The sequence below is a fragment of the Sciurus carolinensis genome, chromosome 13 (genome assembly GCF_902686445.1).
Source record: "Sciurus carolinensis chromosome 13, mSciCar1.2, whole genome shotgun sequence".
Taxonomy (NCBI): domain Eukaryota; kingdom Metazoa; phylum Chordata; class Mammalia; order Rodentia; family Sciuridae; genus Sciurus; species Sciurus carolinensis.
The window spans coordinates 19218818-19238906 of NC_062225.1; positions in this window are offsets into that span (position 1 = coordinate 19218818).

The window sequence follows — 20089 nt, forward strand, 5'->3', positions numbered from 1 at the left end:
CCTGTAACAGCATGATGAGCCCTCTCCTTGAGTTTTTGCTGTAATTGTTTACATTCTTTTTTAATTTTTATTTGTTTTAATTAGTTATACATGACAGTAGTATGCACTTTGATACATCATATATAATGGAGTATTATTTCTCATTCTTATGGTTATACATGATGTAGAATCCCACTGGCCATATATATGTTTATGGGGTAATAATGTCTGATTCATTCTACTGTCCTTCTTATCCCCCTACCCCCTCTCTTCCCTTCACTTCCCTCTACCTAATCTAAAGTAACTCAATTCTTCCCTAGCCAACCCCCATTGTGAATTAACATCTGAGAAAACATTCAGCTTTTGGTTTTCTGGGATTGGCTTATTTTGCTTAGCATGATATTATCCAACTCCATTCATTTATTTGCAAATGCCATAATTTCATTCTTATTTAAGGTTGAGTAATATTCCATCATATATATATATATATATATATATATATATATATATATATATATCACATTATTTTATCCATTCATCTGTTGAAGGGCATCTGGATTGGTTTCATAGTTTAGCTATTGTGAATTGAGTTGCTATAAACATTGATGTGGTTGCATCACTGTTGTATGCTGATTTTAATTCCTTTGGGTATAAACCTAGGAGTGGGATAGCTGGGTCAAATGGTGGTTCCACTCTAAGTTTTCTGAGGAATCTCCATACTGTTTTGCAGTCCCACCAGAAATGTATGAGTGTACCTTTTTTCTTACATCCTTACCAACATTTATTGTTGTTTGTTTTCTTGATAATTACCACTCTAACTGGGGTGAGATGAAATTCAACTCAAAGTGGAACAAGGACTTAGGCACTAGACCAGGGACCCTGCAACTACTAGAAGAAAAAGTAGGCCCAAATCTTCACCATGTTGGTTTGGGATTTGACTTCCTTGGCAAGACTCCTAAAGTGCAAGAAGTAAAATCAAGAATCAATTAATGGTATGGATTCAAACTAAAAACTTCTTCTCACTAAGAGAAACAATCAATAATATGAAGAGAGAACCTACAGAATGGGAAAAACTCTACCACATGCACCTCAGAGTGTTAATCTCCAGGATATATAGAAAACTCGAAAAACTTAACACAAGAAAAACAAATAACTCAATCAATAAATGGGCTATGGAACTGAACAGACACTTCACAGAAGAAGAAATATGATCAAGCAACAAAAATATGAAAAAATGTTCAACATCATTACCAATTAAAGAAATGAAAATCAAAACTACAGTTTTTAAAATAGTGTTGCCCCTTTTCATTTATTTTTCTTTATATAATTTTTATTTAGTCAGCTTTTTATTATTAACTTATTTTTGTTGTTTTTATTTAGATATGTTCTTGTTAGTTTAGGTAGTTAGATCTTTTAGCTCATCCTGAGTGTTTTAAAGCTAGACTATTTAAATCTTTTATTTTTATGAGAGACATATTTAACTTTACTTTCATATCTTTCTATAATTTTTAGTAATGCTTTCTTATTGTTTTATTGTTTTCTGAAGTGTAGAATGTGAATCATGCTTTCTTTGCTTTAGTCTTTTCTAATAATTTAAAATTATTATATTTTGTTTTAATTGAACTATCATCTTTCAAATTTTCCAAATGATGTAGAATTATATGAAGGGAAGGAACATTTATCAGTCTTTAATTTCTTCGTAAGTGTCCCCAATTCTGGATTGTTAATGTAATATGGAATTTTCAATCAAGTTTGAACCTATCTCATGTACAACCATAGAAACAAAATGATGTACCTCGTTTGTGTACAGTGAATCAAAATTCAGTCTGTGAAATTAAAAAAGAACTTATATGTATCTGCAACTTTATATATGTGTCTATCAGTAACATAACTATAATACATATGATATGTAACTGTATCACACAATTATAATTGGCCTGTAGAATTCTTTTTGTTGACAAATATTGAAATAAAACTTTGACATTGTAATTGCTAAAAAAGATTATTGTTGGAAGTTTACCATTTATTACATTTTTTTTTTTACAAAAGTAAGTTCTTAAGTTTGTCTTCCATTTCATGGATTTCTCTTTATATTATTATTTTTGGTCCCAACTTTTTCTGACTTCCAAAATGTCTTTTTATCCTACTGCAGTATTTTAATTTCTTAATGCTCTCCTTGTTGCATTTACCTCCTGTTCCTGTTCACTGTGTTGCCCTTTCAGTTTAGTTTATTGTATTCATAAAGTCTTTCCTCTCTTGTCCCGTAGAGCTTATGTATGCTTCCCTTTAAATGAGCACCATGTATAATTTACTGATCTAGTCAGAACTGTTTTCAGTCATTTGGAATTAGTTCTGTATGTCCTACAGTGTTTATCACTGTATTTCAGACATCTTTGGAGTTCAGTAATTTTGATTCTTCGAATTATAACCTTAAAGTAAGACTGAATAAACCCATACAGTCTAACATTTGTATTTTTAGATTTAACTTGAACTTCATATTCTGATTCAATATAAATAAAATTGATACATATTCTATTAATATATCACACTATAATATATAAAATGTAAAACATATCATAAGCATAATATATCCATTCTATATGAACCATAGTATATTATAATTTATATAATATATTTCTGCTCAAAAATTTTCACAGACTTTTAATGTACAATGTGAAGTTTCAGTATATGTATATGTTAGGTAATGATTAAATTAAAAAATTGATATATTCATCATTTCATATAATTTCATGGTGAAGAACATTTAAAATTTACTCTTTAGCAACTGTTTTTAACAATGTGAAATCTTTCACTACTTTTCTTTCTGAGACTAATTTAACTTAGCCTACTATCTTCTGTGTTGATCCATGTTGCAAATAACATAATTTCCTTCATTTTAAGATTGAATTGTATTTTCTTGTGTTTGTGTGTGTGTGTGTGTGTGTGTGTGTACAGTACATTTTCTTCAACCATTCACCTGCTGAAGGACTATGGTTTGCTTCCACATCGTGGCTATTGTGACTAATGTTGCAATCAACACAAGAGAGCAGAATCTCTTCAGATCTAGTAATTTCAATTCCCCTGGATATATCCCCAAAACTGAGATTGCTGGATCATATGGTAATTCTATTTTTCGTTTTTGAGGAACATCTCTATTTTCCATAATGGCTATACTAATTTATACTCCCATTGAAAGTACAAGGGTTCTCTTTCTCCACATCTTTGCCAACACTTGTTATCTTTCGTCTTTACATAACAACAGGTTTAACAGTTATTAATTGATATTTCATTTTTTTTATTTGTCTTTTTCAGATGGTTAGTGACGTTGAACATTTTTTCATGTGTCTGTTGATTGTTTGGCTGTACTGTTTTGAAAAATGTATGTTCATGACCTTTGCCCAGTTTTGATTGGGTCATTTGTTTTTCTGCTCTTGAGCTGTTTGAATTCCTTAAATATTTTGGCTATTAGTTTCTTATCAGATATACTGTGTGCAAATATTTCCTCCCAATTTTTGTGTTGTCTCTAACTGTTGTTTCCTTTTCCTAATGGACACTTTCAATTTGATGCTATTCCATTTGTCTATTTTTGATTTTGTTACCTGTTCTTTTGGGGTCATATTAAAAAAAAATCATTGTCCAAACTAATATGGAAGTTTCCCTGTACATTTTCATCCAGTAATTTGTGCTTTTAGGTCTGACTGTTAAGTTTTAATTCCATTTCAAGTCGACTTTTACACATGGTATGAGATGAGGACCTAATTTCTTTCTTCTATTCAGTTTTCCCAATAACATTTATTGAACAGACTGTCCTTTTTCTTGCATATGTTCTTGGCACCTTTGTCAAAGGTCAACTGACTATAAATGTATGAGTTTATTTCTGGGCTTTCTGTTGTATTTCACTGACTGAGCCTGCTCTTAAGCCAATACTGCTGTTTTAATTATCATAGTTTTGTAGTACATTTTTGAAGTTATGTAGTGTGATGCCTCCAGCTTGTGTTCTTTTTGCTCAAAATTGGTTTGGATACTTGAAATCACTTTTGATTCTATAAGAATTTTAGAATTTTTTTCTTCTGTCATGCAAAATGATACTGGAATTTTGACTGAGATTCCATCAAATCTGCAGATTGCTTTGGGCAATCTTTTTATCACTGTAACAAATACATGATGTAAGAAACTTATAAAAAGAAAAGATCCATTTTGGCTAATGGATTTGAAGATTTTATTCCACGATCAATTGGCCCCATTGCTTTTGGGCCTGTGGCAAGGAAGCACTTCATGGCAGGGAGTGTGTGTTGTGACAAAACTAATCACCTCATGGCAGGATATGAATAAAGAGGAAGAGGAAGGGGTGAGTTTCCACTATCCTCTTCAAGGGCACACCTCCAGTGACTTTAAGGCTTTCCACTAGGCCCCACCTGTTAAGTTTTTACTACCTCTAATAGTCAAGCTGGGGAATATTTCAGATCCAAATTACAGCAGAGAGTATGGAATTTTAACAATATCAATATCCAAACCCATGAACATGGGATAGTTCTACATTTATTTGTGTCATCTTCAATTTCTTTCATCGCTGTTTTGTAGCTTTTACTATACAGATTTCTTCTCACCTTTTTTAAAAATTTTACTCCTAAATATTTTATTTTTTTCATGCTATTGTGTTTGGAATTGTTTTCTTAATTGGTTTTTCAGATAGTCCATTGTTATTGTTGATTCTTTACTTTGTTATTGTAATTTCTGGTTATTTTGGTAGATGTAGATCCTGATTTCCCACAATTACAGAATGGATTATTTGGAGGCAGGTGTCATATTGCTATAGTTGTTGTAGTTGTTGTGTTATATGGTTAAAAATCTCCTGATTCTTAGCAGAGAGCCTTGCCTTTATTGAGTCTACAATAAATATCATCTTATTGATAAACATTAAACTCACCCATGATCCTTAGGCATGTCTTTTTTCAGATTTTTGTTTTCTATCAAAGCAGAAAAATGTAGAAAACAATATTAAAATCAGTGCATTAACCAAACACATAAAAGGTAGTGTGTAACAAAGTCAATGTTTCCGTAACACTTTAAAAATCATTCTAGTTTCCAATTTAAGCTAAGGCTCTTCAGGAAAACACACTTTTCTAACTACAATCTCTTTTGCGGCTTTATTGTTCTTTAACAAAGCTTGCTCGAATTTGTCATAGTCTTTCCACTCAGCTTTGAGAACAAAAATTTAGATTGTGGTTCCCACACCTTGATTGCTTATGAGGTCCAGAGGCTTTTAAGGCTAAGTCAGGCATAGTAATGTTTTACAAGACTAATTTCTTGGCAAGGCAAATGACATCTGCAGAAAGATGGGAATTCTTTTTTTTGTTGTTGTTTTTCTTAAGTGAATTACTGCAGATGGAGCTGGTGATTTTCCTTGGCATTGGATTTTATGTCACACAAGGACCTGTGCTCTTCTGAAAACATTGCCACAATTTGTTGACTCTTTGTCAGAAGTTTTGACAGTTTGTTGGCTTATGATGTATTGCTGCACCTGTCTGAATGAACTTAAAAATTTGTGTATTCAAAAGAAATATTTATAAATACTTCAGCATTTAACATGGATTCAAGAGTACTTAGTGATTATTTAAAGCACCTACATTTTGGAAATCCAATCCCAGTCATGTCTTTCTGGAGATGGTTAACCCAGTTTACTGGGCAGCCGTAAAACAGAATGAGAGGAAACTTCCAAATAGCTTAGTGACTTTTTCTTTCTAGTGAGTTTTTGGTGCCATTAACTTCTTTTTAATAACGAACATGTAAAATCCTTTGAGTTGTCCATAATTTTTAAAAGAGGTGCTTAGTATGTCTTTTAAAGTTTTGGAGATTGAAATCCTGTCTGTGGATTTTCCTTTTAACTCCACAAATGTAGCGCTGAATGTTCTCCTATCCTGATAATTTATATGTTGTTAGATGAGATGCTTTGCTATAGCTGTTTTAATCAGGGTATAAGATCACTGAACAATCTCAGTGTTCACTCTAAAACTTGGACACCCAGTGGCATTTTTTCAGAAAGAGTAACCTATAACTTTCTTTCCCTTACCTGGGATTAAGGACAGCCGTTTTGAAAGGACATGATCAGTGAGAATTTCACACCTGGAACCATTGTTGGCCACAGGGCTTATGCCTATTACCGAACTTCTGGTATTTATAATTGTAGAATTTCTTGAGAGGTGACCTGGAATAATGAAGTTAGATTGAGTCTCATTTCTGCTCACCAGCTATTTCTCTTCATATAAGTCTCTTGTCCTCTCTGAATTATCTATTACAGATCTATTCAGAATGGATGTGATAATCAAGTGAAATAATACATATATGAGTAATAACTCATTATACTTGTTGGCTAAAAAGAAGGGGAAATGTAAACTACCAGCTATTCCAGTGTCAAGTTGTACAGTAGTACTCTGTTGTAGCTGAGGGATATGTGATGGGTGGAAATAGGAAGCTATGGAAAACAGGAAGTGGGATTAGATCAACTACAAAGAATAAATGCTGTGGTATTGGGAACTGAACCTGGGTGTGTCCTACCACTGAACTGCATCTGCAGCTTTGGTTTTTTTTTTTTTTTTTTTTTTTTTTTTTTTTTTTTTTTTTTTTTTTTTTTTTAAAGACAGGGTCTCCCTAAGTTTCCCTGGCTAGCCTTGAATTTATAATCTTCCCATATCAGTGTCCCAAGTAGCTGGGATTACAAGCTTGAGCCACCAGAACTACATATCTTACAGAGTGCACAAAATGGCTGCACAAATAGAGACAAACTATTAGGAAGACTTGATCTTCTGACAGTGATCTCCAAGAGGATGTTGTATGGCCAGAAATGTCCACAGAATAGAGATGTGAGAGAAGATATGAATGAACAAAGTATGAAATCTGGTTTAAGCTTGGCACTGTGATGCACATCTGTAATCTCAGCAGCTCAGGAGTCTGAGGCAGGAGGATCGCAAGTTCAAAGCAAACTCAGCAACTTAGTGAGGCACTGTCCCGAAACAAAATATAAAAAAGGGCTGGGAATGTGGCTTGGTGGCTAAGCGCCCCTGGGTTCAATCCCTGGTATAAAAAAATAATCTGATTTAACTATAGATGGAAAGTTAAGAATAAGATATTTGGATTAGCTTCTAGCTAAAGGCTTCAGTGTTGAAGGAACCACACAGGTCCACTCTTCTTAGATCCAGTATTATAGGTGTTCAGTCATATTCTTTTTATATATATCTTTATACTAAATAAATAAATAACTATCAAATACTTTCTAAATGTAAGACATTGTGAAAGAATCAAAGAAATGGCAGTAGATAATCTTCTAGGGAGCACCAACATTTTTAAGAAGTATGATCACCATTTTCTTAACCAGTAAAGTTCTTTTAATCAGGTAGCATCATGTGAATTTAGTGGTCAGCATTCCCAGCATGAATTTCACTTGTAATCTTTTATAGTTCAAGGTGACTTTGTGATTAGACACCAGCCATCTGGGCGATGTTTGGAATATTTGGGTTAAGGTGGTAGCCGGGTGGTAGGGAAAAGGAGGAGGAGGGAGAGAATTTCCCAGTATCCCTCAAATCACACCATCAAAATTGCTTCCTACACAAGTCCAGACCACAGGGTCAAGCAGTACTGCCTATGGAAGGAACAAAGAGCCTTGTGTGCTTATTCCACAGGACTGAGGTGTGACGTGACCTTATCCCTGAGAGGTCAGACGCACGTCAAAAAACCTCCCACCACCACTGGTGAATAAGAGTGCTATAAAATATGAGAACACAAATCTAGTAGCTTAATGTTTTGGACCCTGATTGGGTTTGCAGGGACCTATCTTCTTACATAATCAATGAGTTGTTCCTGACCCACACTGGATTCCTTTAGTGGAGGGGAAAACAGATGCGTAGTTGGCAAAATGGGAGTCTAATCCAAACCTCTAAACATCACCGCTTAGAGGAATTTAGAATGGGGGCCCAAGAGTGGGAAGGAACATGCATTTGAGAACAGGGACTCCTAAAGCCTGCTTTGGTATCCTCCCACCATACTGTCTTTGGCATAGCCTGGTCATCAGTAGCAGTCGTTAATGGTTAATGACCTGTCAGAAGCTGGAAGTGGTGTGGGGTTACATGTGATGAGGACCGCTGGCTGCTCACAGAAGCCTTCTTTATTGCTTCCCTCATTGGATGGGATGGGATCTTTCATGAGCCTGAGTCCCATTCATCCAGATAAGGTTTCCTAACTATACTGTGCAAGTTCTCCAGAGCTAGAAACTTATAGGAATTAGATGTCTTTCTATTTCCAGAACCTTATTTTAAGGGGCTCTTAGTCATGGTTTTCCCCACAAAAAGGATGAAGGAAAAGAAGGTTCTCCCAAGAACATCTTGGGAAATGGTACCTCTTGTTTACTCTGAAATGCTCGACTTCTGATCAGTTGAACCAAAGGTTAATTTGTATGTCAAAGATGGACGATGGGAAAACCACAGAACTATCCAAGTCTGAAAAGTTCCCCAAAATGACAACTTTTGGATGCAAACATCAGGAATCTGAAGTCATTTAGTGTTGACATAAAGTAATCCTACTTACAGTTTACAATCAAGTTTTTACTTTCAGGCCCTAACAGAAATTGTAAGTAGGTCCATTTGAGAGGTCCCTTTTAGATCTGTAAGCGAATCCCAGAAGTTTGGCAGGACATTTATCTGTCTCAGTCAGCATTAGGCCTCATTTCCTCTCCGCCTGCCATATTTTCCAAATTCATTATGACCTTCCAACACCACTACACATCCTCTTAAGGTTGCCAGATTTAGCAAATAAAAATATAAAGCACCCAGTTAAATTTGAATTTCAGATTAAAAAATAAACCAACCTGAGATTTCTTTTAGCATAAGGAAGCTCCATCTGATATTTGGGGCATGTTTATACTAAAAATTATTTATCATTTATGTGAAATTTAAATTTAACTACATATCCTGTAATTTTATGGCAATCCTATCCCCACAAATACCTTTTATCGAGTGCCAACATTTATAGTATATTTAAGTTGAAACTGCCTATTCAGACTAGTTGAGATCATTAAAGGAAAATATATGATAACATAAAAACTCCAAATACTTGCAACACTTGAGATGGTTTTTAAAAAGTGTGTGTGCATGTGTGTGTGTGTGTGTGTGTGTGTGTGTTCTATCTTTCTGTCCTCAGAAGCATAGAGTCTAAAAGTCAGTATCTTGAATTAAATATGTATGCTTTTAAGATTTTTCCAGCCATAATGTAATATGTTTGGGTTTCGTTTTGGCATCTATCCATACTTAACAAAAAATGTTTATCTTTGATCATTCATATAATGAGAGGGTGAACATCAAGGAGTTCTTCCTTATCTATATGTAGCTAACTTCAGAGAAAATCCTATAAATTATGGGAAAACAAACAATAGCAGAATAGTTTGCCATCTTAGAAATCTGGGAAACAGATTAAGTATCTAGACTGAGTAAAATCATTCATATATGTAACCTTGTGCTTTGTATAAAACTAAAAAAGCACAAACTAATATCAGGAAAGAAAGCGGATTCATGGATGCCTGACAATAGGGTGGAAGGGGGAGGAGAGGAGGGGAGAGCATCATAAGGACACAGGGAAGCTTTAAGTGGTGACAGATTTAGCATCTTGATTGTGGTCATGGTTTCATGGGTGTATGCATATTCAAAACCTTATCAAATTATAACTTACAATGAGCAATTCATTGTATCAATTATACCTTGATACAGTTGAACAAAATTTTGAGTATTATGAAATTAATATAAGTATAATGTTTGTGATGTGAGGTGTCCCACAAAGACTCCTGTGTTAAGGCAGGAATATTCGGAGATGAAATTATTAGATTATAAGAGCTCTAACCTAACAATCCATTCTAATTTGAAAGGAATACTGTATTAGTGGTAACCGTGGGGACGTGTGGCTGGAGGAGGTGGCTTACTGGGCGCCTGTCCTTGGTATTGTATCTTGTCCTCCCTGACTCTCTCTCTTTCTCTCTGCTTCCCAGCCACCATGAACTCAGTCACTTTCTTCAGCCATGTCCTTTGGCCATGATGCTCCACCTCAACTTGGGCACAGATCAATGGAGTTGACCGATAATAGACTGGAACCCCTGAAACCATGAGCCCCAAATTAAACTTTTCCTCATTTGAGTTGTTCTCGTCTGGTGTTTTGGTTGCAGCAACACAAAGCTGACTATCACAACATGAGAAGCTCTATTAGAATTTTAAAACATTTTTTAGTGTGCTCCGACAAGCACTGTTAAGAAAGGCACATTGCCTATTAGAATCACTGGAATCGAGGAAATTTCCATGAAGAAAAGATGTATGTCTTATTTATCTCAATTGCTAAAACCTCAAGTGCTGCCAATGGCCCTAGTACATAGTGAAGGTGTGTATTATATTTTGAATGAATAGATATATACAAGCAATATAATCTCAAAGCATAGCAGAGAGAAGGATATACTGGTTTGAATAGGAAGATTTATCAATTATGTTTGGCTGTTAGTAACAGAATCCCAACCACAGTGAATACATATTTACTCTTCCATGCAACAGTAGTTTCAGAGATAGGCAGTCTAAGGCTGTTTGGTGGCTCTCCAAAAGCTTTAGGAACTTGTTCTTCTACTATTTTTCTGCTTCACAGCACATGACTCAAGGACAACTAAATTTCTGATATGACATTGGGAGATTTAACCATGACAGTCCAATTCTAGACCACAAGAAGGAAGATAGCAGTTCCTCTCTGCTGAGACCATTCCTAATTTGTGAATGTTTTTATCACTACATTGTATTTAATAGCAAGGAAGGCTAGAGAAGGTAGATTATATTTCAGATGTCAATGTATATAAGTAAAAATCAGTTTATGATAAGAGGGAAGAAGAGAGTGAGCATAAGGTAGCAACTTACTGGCCCCACCTTGGGGTGACACAAGGTTACTTTTGTGATTACCTTTTCTCTTGTTCTTGGAATCATAGCTGAATGGTAATCAGATTTATGGAACACATTTCTAGGTGCCTCCTATCAATGCTCCAGTCTTTTATTTTACAACAAACATTAGGCAGACATGAAGCAGATTGAAAAGGAAGTAGTTATACCTAGAGGAAACTAGCAACACTAAATTCCAACTTACAGATTTCATTCTTCCACCAAGCAAGGAATACAGGTCAAAGGCCATCATAATAAAAACATTGCCCAGATTCTTTTATTTTGTTGTATTGCATATTTCTTAAGACAAATGGGTTATTGCCTAAGGCTCAGAAATCTTTTGCTATATAGAGATTTTTGTCATAATAGTATTTGTTGTGATGAAATTTGACCTATATTATATTTCTTTACGTCTGCTGCCTAATTTCCCTTAGGGCAGTGGTTTTTAAATTTTTTTTAGTTGGGGAAATCCTTTGTTGCAACAAAATCTTATGGAAACACACAAATAAAATAGATAAAAGATGTGGCTCTAGGTGAAGGACGATGGGTAGAAGTACCCTCAAAGCCCACCAGCTCCTCTGCTTTCCCACTCCCACCCACTGCTTTAGACCACACATACAGTATGTGTTTGAGCAATGGTTTAGGATTTTGTAGATTATTTATTTTTATTAAGATTTAAATTCCCTACAGTGAAGAATAAGGAATAGTTCTGGAAAAGATTTTCCTTCACCCTCTCATTTCTTCAGCTACACTTCAATCTCTCAATTTGTATGTCAGTTAAGAATGTGAGAGTCAATAACCATTTGGTGTTTTTAATGGTAGCTTGGTGTGGAAAATAGAAGTTAACCAACTGCAGAGGTTATGTCATTGTAAAATCTAGGTATAGCATGGAAATATGGGTGTTCCACACACTGTAATGCACAACACACACACACACACACACACACACACACACACACACACACACTTTAACCAGAGAGAAATCGCCATTTTCATTACTGATTTTAAAAATATCCTTTTAGACTCTAGTGGTAGATTTTTTTTTGTTATTTGTTTTGCTTTGATTGTCCTATCCATTACTAATATTTATGGAATAAAAAATAAAATCTGAAGTTCTTCCATTTAAGAATAAAGAAAATTTGAGAGGAATATCTTTGGAAATGATATGAGAAAGCTCCACTTTCTATTATTTTTATCATTTTGAACTAGGTGCCATGTAATTTTTTTAAAGGGAAAAAAAGAACATAAGTCCATTTGAATTTTTGTTGGAAATAAATAAGGACTGGTCATCAAGGGGATTCTTATTGTAATCTAAAAGAATGTGTAATAATTTCCATTTTTGCTGCATAAAAAGTGACTCCATAAATCACATTTTGAATTCAGCAAGATTCTTAACCTCTGTAGGTACTAAACTCTCTGGTATTGTAGGTACATTTACATTGCTGCCTAAGACAGTGGTGCTCAAAGCGGGTTGTACTGCCCTCATGGAAGGCAGCACCCGTGTCTGTGGGTGGCTTTATTGGAGTGAAGTGTGCTACTAGCAATCAGAGGATGAGGCTGGGCTGCCTGTCCTGCGAGGCACTGGTGAGTCCTGAAAAACAAGTCATACCCACACCTGTGGCTGTCCCACCAGATTTCCACCCTATTTCACAAACAAGTGCAGAATATTTCTGCACGGTTTTAACAGATACTGGCTCCAAAAACAATGAGATATTTTTATCTTTATTTTGTTCAAAGTTTTCTCAAGCTTTGCTTACCTGTCATCAGGTCACGTCACTGGGTGCAGAGACACTGTGGTGTCTACTGTACTCCCAGCCCTCCCCTGCAGTATTCTTAGCAACGGCCTGAAGGATAATTAGAAGCATCTTCTAGGGTTCTTGTCTCTGAGTGTTACATACTGAGCTAGAGATGATTTTCTTATGAGTTATTTTTATTGTTATTGTTTCTCCTTTATGTTTGACTATGGTTTTGACAATTTACAGTTCCTATTAATTTTATTAATCATTTGGGTTAATAAATAAAAATAATAAATAAAATAAAATAAATAAAATGCATTGGGTGATAACTTCTAATAAAATTGAGATACTAGCATAGGGTTTCTCAATCTTGGCAACATTTTAGCCCAGAAAATTCTTTGTTATAGAGAGCTATTCAGTATACCATAGATTCTTTAGTACCTTAACTAGCTTCTACTTACCAGTAGCAATACCCTAGTCAAACCCCCTACATTGTGGCAAACAAAAGTGACTCAAGACATTGCCAAATGACCCCTGGGGGACAATATTACCCTTAGCTGAATACCACTACATTATGTGAGGTATAATAAGAATTCTAGAGTTGTCAGATGTGTTTCCTCTCCTGCTACTTATATTGTCGAGTGGATATTAGGGATTAAACTCAGGGACACTCGGCCACTGAGTCACATCCCCAGCCCTATTTTGAATTTTATTTAGAGACGGGATCTCACTGAGTTCCTTAGCACCTTGCTTTTGTTGAGGTTGGCTTTGAACTTGAATCTTGCTGCCTCAGCCTACTGAGCCACTGGGATTACAGGTGTGCACCACCACATCGGGCTGTCATTACTCATTAATGAAGGCCGGGTATGCTCTTTGAGAACACTACCAGCTGCTACTGGGAGAACCCCAACATCCCAGTTTCCCTTAGTAACCCATCATGACTATGCTACCCACTGTTTCTTTCACTACTTTTGAGCATCTATTTCTTTTCTTAGAGGAAAGACAGTGAAGTTGGATGAGCGGGCAGGTCCAGTTTTGCCACACCTACTTGTATGACCTTGGATAAATCATTTCATGTTTTTGATTTCATCTCTGAAAGGCTTCATTCAATTTGTTTTCCCAACTCTCCTCTTTAAAAACCTGTTGGACTGTGGGAAGTTCTGATGTGCAGTTTTGCAGTAGACACCTCAAACATACTGAAAAAAATATGACCTTAAAAACAGTGATATTAACTTTAAAATTATCAGAGAACTAAAAAAAAAAAAAAAAAAAAAACAACTGAAGTTAAAAGTATGGATTAATTGCTGCTTTACAGAATCTACATTTACTTAAAATCTTCTTGTTAAAGAACCCTTCCTGAAATAGAGCAGAGTCTCACTGGGAGAATAACGAAGGGGTACACCTGTGTACCCTTGGGGAGCAGAGTGACCTGAAAATTTGTCTATGGTCTGGATTGATGAGGGACAGACAGACAAAGACTCAAAATGACCCTGGTATCTATATCGAGACTCTGTCTCTTTTGAAAGGCCAAGCCATATAGATGATGGATAAAAGAGTCACATGACTCTTTCATCCAGCTAATAATGGGATATTTGGATATATAGAGAACTTAACAACTAATTGGTTGGATTTTCACATTTTTCTTCCTATGCCTTTGACATCAAAAAAGTAGAACTGAGTTTATAGTGTTAGCAAGAGGCACATAAACTGAAGAAGTCTCACTCCTCGGTAAGCCCTATTCCCGTGCATTAATAGGCCTTGAGTCCTCCATTGGTCAACAGCGTTGGTAACTGTGAACTCAATACTAAACTAAAAGGACAGTGCACTTCCCATTGAAGGGGAAAGAAACTTACTAAGCATCCATGTCTCAGGAGTATATTACCTCTTATCCTCATAATGGCTTTTAAGGTCAGGCTTGCCATTCCCTTTTAAAAGATGAAGAAAGCAAGTCTTTGAAATACCTACCCAAAATCACTTAATTACAAAGGGGAACCCAGATCCTTGTGATTCCAATATTCTTACTGTTTCCAATGAGCTGTTACAGTCGACTTCTATTAACTGAGGCTAGTTTCAAGGTTAGTATTATATTTCTCAAATGCTACCTGTGGGCCCAAGCATAGGGGAAAAGTTGTAAAGTTTGGGTAGTTTATGTTTGATTCTCTGCTTCTTTCCCTTTCTTCAACCTCTGCTCCCTTCAATATCTGATTATACTCTAGGCTCCAGTACCCCACTCTGCTCTCTGGATGCGTTGGGGGTTTTGCACATCATACAATTCTAAGAGATCCTCCCTGTGTAAAATCTTACCCATCCACAATTCCAATTTCTTTGGACTCTGCTGATCGTTGGGTGGTGAGGTTTGATTATAGATTTGATCATAGATTTGCAGACACACCCACCTGCTACTGGGCTAGATGCTTAGCCTTCTAGTGGACCAAACATTTTAACCAAGACAAATTCACTTTAAAGAGAAGTTGGAAAGATGTTGCAGGTATCAGACACTAAGGTCTTAGAAACTTAGTAGCAGAGTTATCTCTGCCAGGACTAGCAACATTCTTATTGGGATCAAATCCCTAAGCTCAAGTGGTAAAATACTGATTAGATATTTCAGGTTAGTGAGTTTAATGGAAATAGTAAAGGGATACCTGCAAAAATACCTAAGCTTTTATATGCATCTCTTAAAACACATCCTGAACTAAAGTTCCTCTGATATTTAGACAACTTTTGATCAAAACAATAAATGTCACAGGAGCTTATATTAAAGTTGAGAGAAGAATGGAGGAACTTTATGTAGAGGGAAATGAGAGGGAGGAGGGGTATGAAAAATGGTGGAATGAGACAGACATCATTACCCTATGTACATGTATGCTTATATGAATGGTATGAATCCACATTGTGCACAACCATAGAAATGAAAAGATGTACCCCATTGTGTACAATGAATCAAAATGCAGTCTGTAAAAATAAAAAAAAATTAAAAAATAGTTGAAATTAGAATAAATGCAGACAGATGGGGTCTGAACAATGATGAAAGAGACTAATGTTCAAAAAAAGAGAGTTCATGAATAAGGGAAAATAAAGTCATTATTTTTAAAAATGAAAAAAAAATAAAGTTGAATACCTGAAAAAAAAGAGAAGAAGAAAGAAAGAAACTTCAGGGACCTTGGTGTGTCCATAATAAAGAGTTCCAACATGATACAGGTAGCAAGAGCACAGAGGACTAGGGAGGACATGTCCACAGCTTCTACATGATAAGATGGCAATTACTTCATTAGGGACAAAGAATTTCTCTCAGTTAATCATTCATCTAAAATTTATTGAGCACTTGCTGTATTCAAGACCTTGTGCTGGGATGCAAAGAAGGGTTCTTGCTCATAAGTGAAGGACTTCAAATAATCTAATCTATTCACAAAACCTTGTAACGTAACTTGAGTTTCGCAGCAGTACATGGACTTGGTATATTGTATACTCATTTTTGTGCTTATTCATTCAGCAAATATTTATAAGTGGATTAAATAGTCTATGCTAGATATTGAGAAAGTCACAGTCTAAACCTCAAGGGTCAATTATCTGGTCAGAGACATGAAACATAGTATAACAATTCTAGTAAAATGTGACTGGACCATGAAAAGATCAGTCATTTGGGCTAGCGTCACTTTGGTAGCTCACTGGTGAACAGCATGCATAAGACTTAGGGATGAGAGAGAGAGAGAGAGAGAGGTTGGTCAGGTTGGGATAGTCAGTAGCTCAATATTGTAAGAATTTAGAATTTAAGGCATAGAAACAAGGACATATGGGTGAAGAAGTAAAGAAAGGCAAATTCATGAAGATAGTTGAATTCTTGCCAGGGAGGTAACAGGTTATCTTGAGATCACTGGGGTGCCATTCATGTTCCAATCATGGAGGCCAATTCAATGATTAAAGTATGGCAAATATAGGAAAAGGTACTATTGCTTTTTGAGAAAGTATTGTCAGCCAACAGAAAGGCCTAATGTTTTCCCTGATAAGTGGATGATGATATATAATGGGGGTGAGAGAAGAATGGAGGAACTTAGATTACTTAGAGGGAAATAAGAGGGAGGGGGGTATGAAAGATGGTGGAATGAGGCAGACATCATTACCCTATGTACATGTATGATTATACGAATGGTATGAATCTACATCAAGTACAACCATAGAAACAAAAAGATGTACTCCATTTGTGTACAATGAATCAAAATGTAGTCTGTAAAAATTTTTTAAAAATGCCCGAAGCTAACAGCCAAAATATCTTGAAATTGTTGATCCATCTGCAGTGGGTGAATGTGGCATGATGTGTTCCAGTATGTTCTTTCTTCTCTCCATGGAGCTCTCTGTGCTGAGATTCTTTAGAAAATCAGTAAAAGGTATTTTTGAATAAGAAGTTAGTGAAAGTCGTAAAAGACTTGAGTTAGGATAGATATGTTGCAGCTGTTTCTGGCTGAAGCCAGAAAGCAAAACCTAAGCAGCTGACACATATCTCCTTGTAACTTTTATTGAACAGACAGCCTCCTTTCACCCCACCACCTTGGTCTAACTCTATGGATTTTTTTTTTTAATGTGAAAAGGTTAAAAATAAAAAAGTTTTAAAGTTAATAAAATATACAACTTGACCTGGTTAATCTGAACCAGTTTGCAAACTCCCTTTATATTTGGACAAAAAAATAAACCTTCAGATTAACAAACTCTTGGCAAATTCACTGCCTCTCATGTTAGCAAATTCTTTACTAGTTCCATTTCCGGCTCCCCAGACTTAGGATGAATTAAGGCTGGAAGAACCAGGCCTGGCTGTAATTACATTAAGTGTTTTTTGCGAGAAGAAAAAAATGTGTCACAGTGTACAGATATCCATAAGGTGACATTGGCTCTGATCTGCCAAGTTTTGGGCTGCCGCCCAGGTTCTTGGATCCAGTAATGGAGACCGCTTGGCCAGAGACACTTTCTACTTTTCCAATCATTTCACATTTTGTCGTTAACATAAGTGATAGTGTTGCTGGCTAGACAAATGGAAGAGGAGAGGTGGATCCTGTGTAGCAGAATGGAAGAACCTGAGTTGATCCAAGTTTGCAGACAGGTTTAAAGTTGCTTCAGATCTTAAGAAACCAGACTCTGGGGACCAAGTGAGGGAAAGTGTATTCTGGGTAGAATTGTCATCCTAGAATGGGGAAGAGTCAGAAGTATCTATCTGTCCTCTCCTCCCTAGCTTTGTCCCATGACTCACCTTATTCAGAAGCCTTTCCCAATGAATCTAAGCTCATCTCAATCATTTTCATAAGGTTATTGCCATTGGAAGATGCAATATGGCTTTAGACTTGTCTCAGTTCTCTATTTGTGTCTCTTTGTCCCTTCTTTTTCTACAGTGGTCAGACATCTTTTTCTTTTCCTTTGGCACTGTGTTCCAGGCTGGCCAAGCAATATACGCTTGATACGTTGTTGAGGGCATTATGAGAGAATGTGAAGTTCAGAAGCGCTGGCATCCGGCTGCCTTGCAGGCAACTTTCCCCTGCATAATCCCACTTATTACTCTCATAAAATATAACACTATCCTTATTACTTTTGGCAGTAAAAGAAAGCCTCTAATGTATACCTTTCCTACCGCACCTCACACACTTAACTATTAAGGGAGTTCTAAACAGAGGGGTGGAAAGACACGGGAAGGCCAGATACCACCAGTGGGAACCAAATGACTTGGAGTTTTGCAAATTTGTTCCTGCCCCTAAAGTGGTCTGGGAAAACATAAACCTTTATATGGTAAGTGTGACCCTCTGGCCCCTCCAGTGTTTTGAAATGGCGTCCTCCTTTCAAAATCTTCCCCCAGTCCTTCCTTGAGGAAAAGTAGTCTGAAACTCGCTTTCAAAGCCCTTAAGTGTAAAAATAAACAAGCATTCAGTCAGTGGGGTTCCCGATGCCTGCTCTACCACAACACATTTTGAGTCATAAATCATGGCTCTGACAAGCCCAGGATGACGCATTGTGTTAATGCATCATTATGACAATACTGATGAAGTCTGAGTGCAATATATCCTGTGAGCCTATCACTTCGGGATTCTGTGTTTGTAGATAGCCCAGGCAGGGTTTGAAGCCAGCAGACCCTGAGAAAGAGAAGCGAGTGGAGGGGTTTAGGATTCCGATCATTTTTTTCTTTTCTGACAAACTGAGAGCCAAAGAAGAAAATCAAAAACTTCTACTTCTCAAACACCAATACCCTCCCTCTCTAACTAGCGGGTCATGATGTGACTCCTAGAGATGTCGTTCTACCAAAAGTAAGGTCACGGTTTGGGCAAAGCCAGATATTTTGAGACTTAGTCCCATACTCTTTATGAAAATTCCAAGTTATGGGATGAATGGAATACAGTCAGCTCTCTTCTACAGGTTAGGTATCTTCAGATTCAACCAAGCACAGATTGAAAGTTGTTTTTGAAAAAAAAAAAAAAACTTTGAACTTTTTAAATCATAGTTCCCTAAAACAATACAGTATAGCAATTAATTATATAGTATTTACATTGTATTAGGATCATAAGTACTCTAGAGATGATTTAAAGTATACAGGATGATGTGTATAGGTCATATGCAAGTATCACTTTATATAAAGGACTTGAGCATTTGCAGAATTTGACCTCCAGACGTCGTGGAATCCATCCTCTGTGGACACCAAAGGTTGACTATGAATTCTATGTTATGAAACAGGAGCTCAGTACGGGTGAACCCATTGACAAAAACGCCTTCTCCCTAGTAAGTGTCAGAGTTTGATGAATAGCCTGAGAGTAGTAATACAACCATATTACTTGTTGAGAATTTGCTGCTACAACAGAGTTGGCCCTAGCATTTGCCATACTTTACCATCCAACCAAGCCAAATACCGATCACGTATCAGCCTTTTCTTCAAATTAATTCAGCAGGATTATTTCTCCTTTCTTCAGGTGACTTGTCAATGAGGAAAACACTTATCCCTAGGTTTCGATGATGGACCTACCTACAAAGTATTGACTAAAATAGCAGTTGTTCCAATGGGAACAATTGGAAACAAATGTGTTGCTTTTGGGGAGAGAGGACTATAAAATATCCATCAATCAAATCTTCAATTGTCCATAATTTCCAGTCAATCTACAGTTCCATCATTCTTACTTTAACTCATTTCCATTACATTTTAAGGTGTTCCTCAAGACAACAAAACAACAATTTCCTTTTAAAAAGGCAGTTCAATTCAAAATGGCTAAACTATGGAATCAACCTAGGTGCCGTTCAACAGACAAATGGATAAAAAAATGTGGTACATATACACAATGGACTATTACTCAGCCTTAAAGAAGAATGAAATTATGACATTTGCCAGTAAATGGATGGAGTAGGAGAATATCATACTAAGCGAAATAAGCCAATCCCCCCAAAAACAAAGGATGAATATTTTCTCTA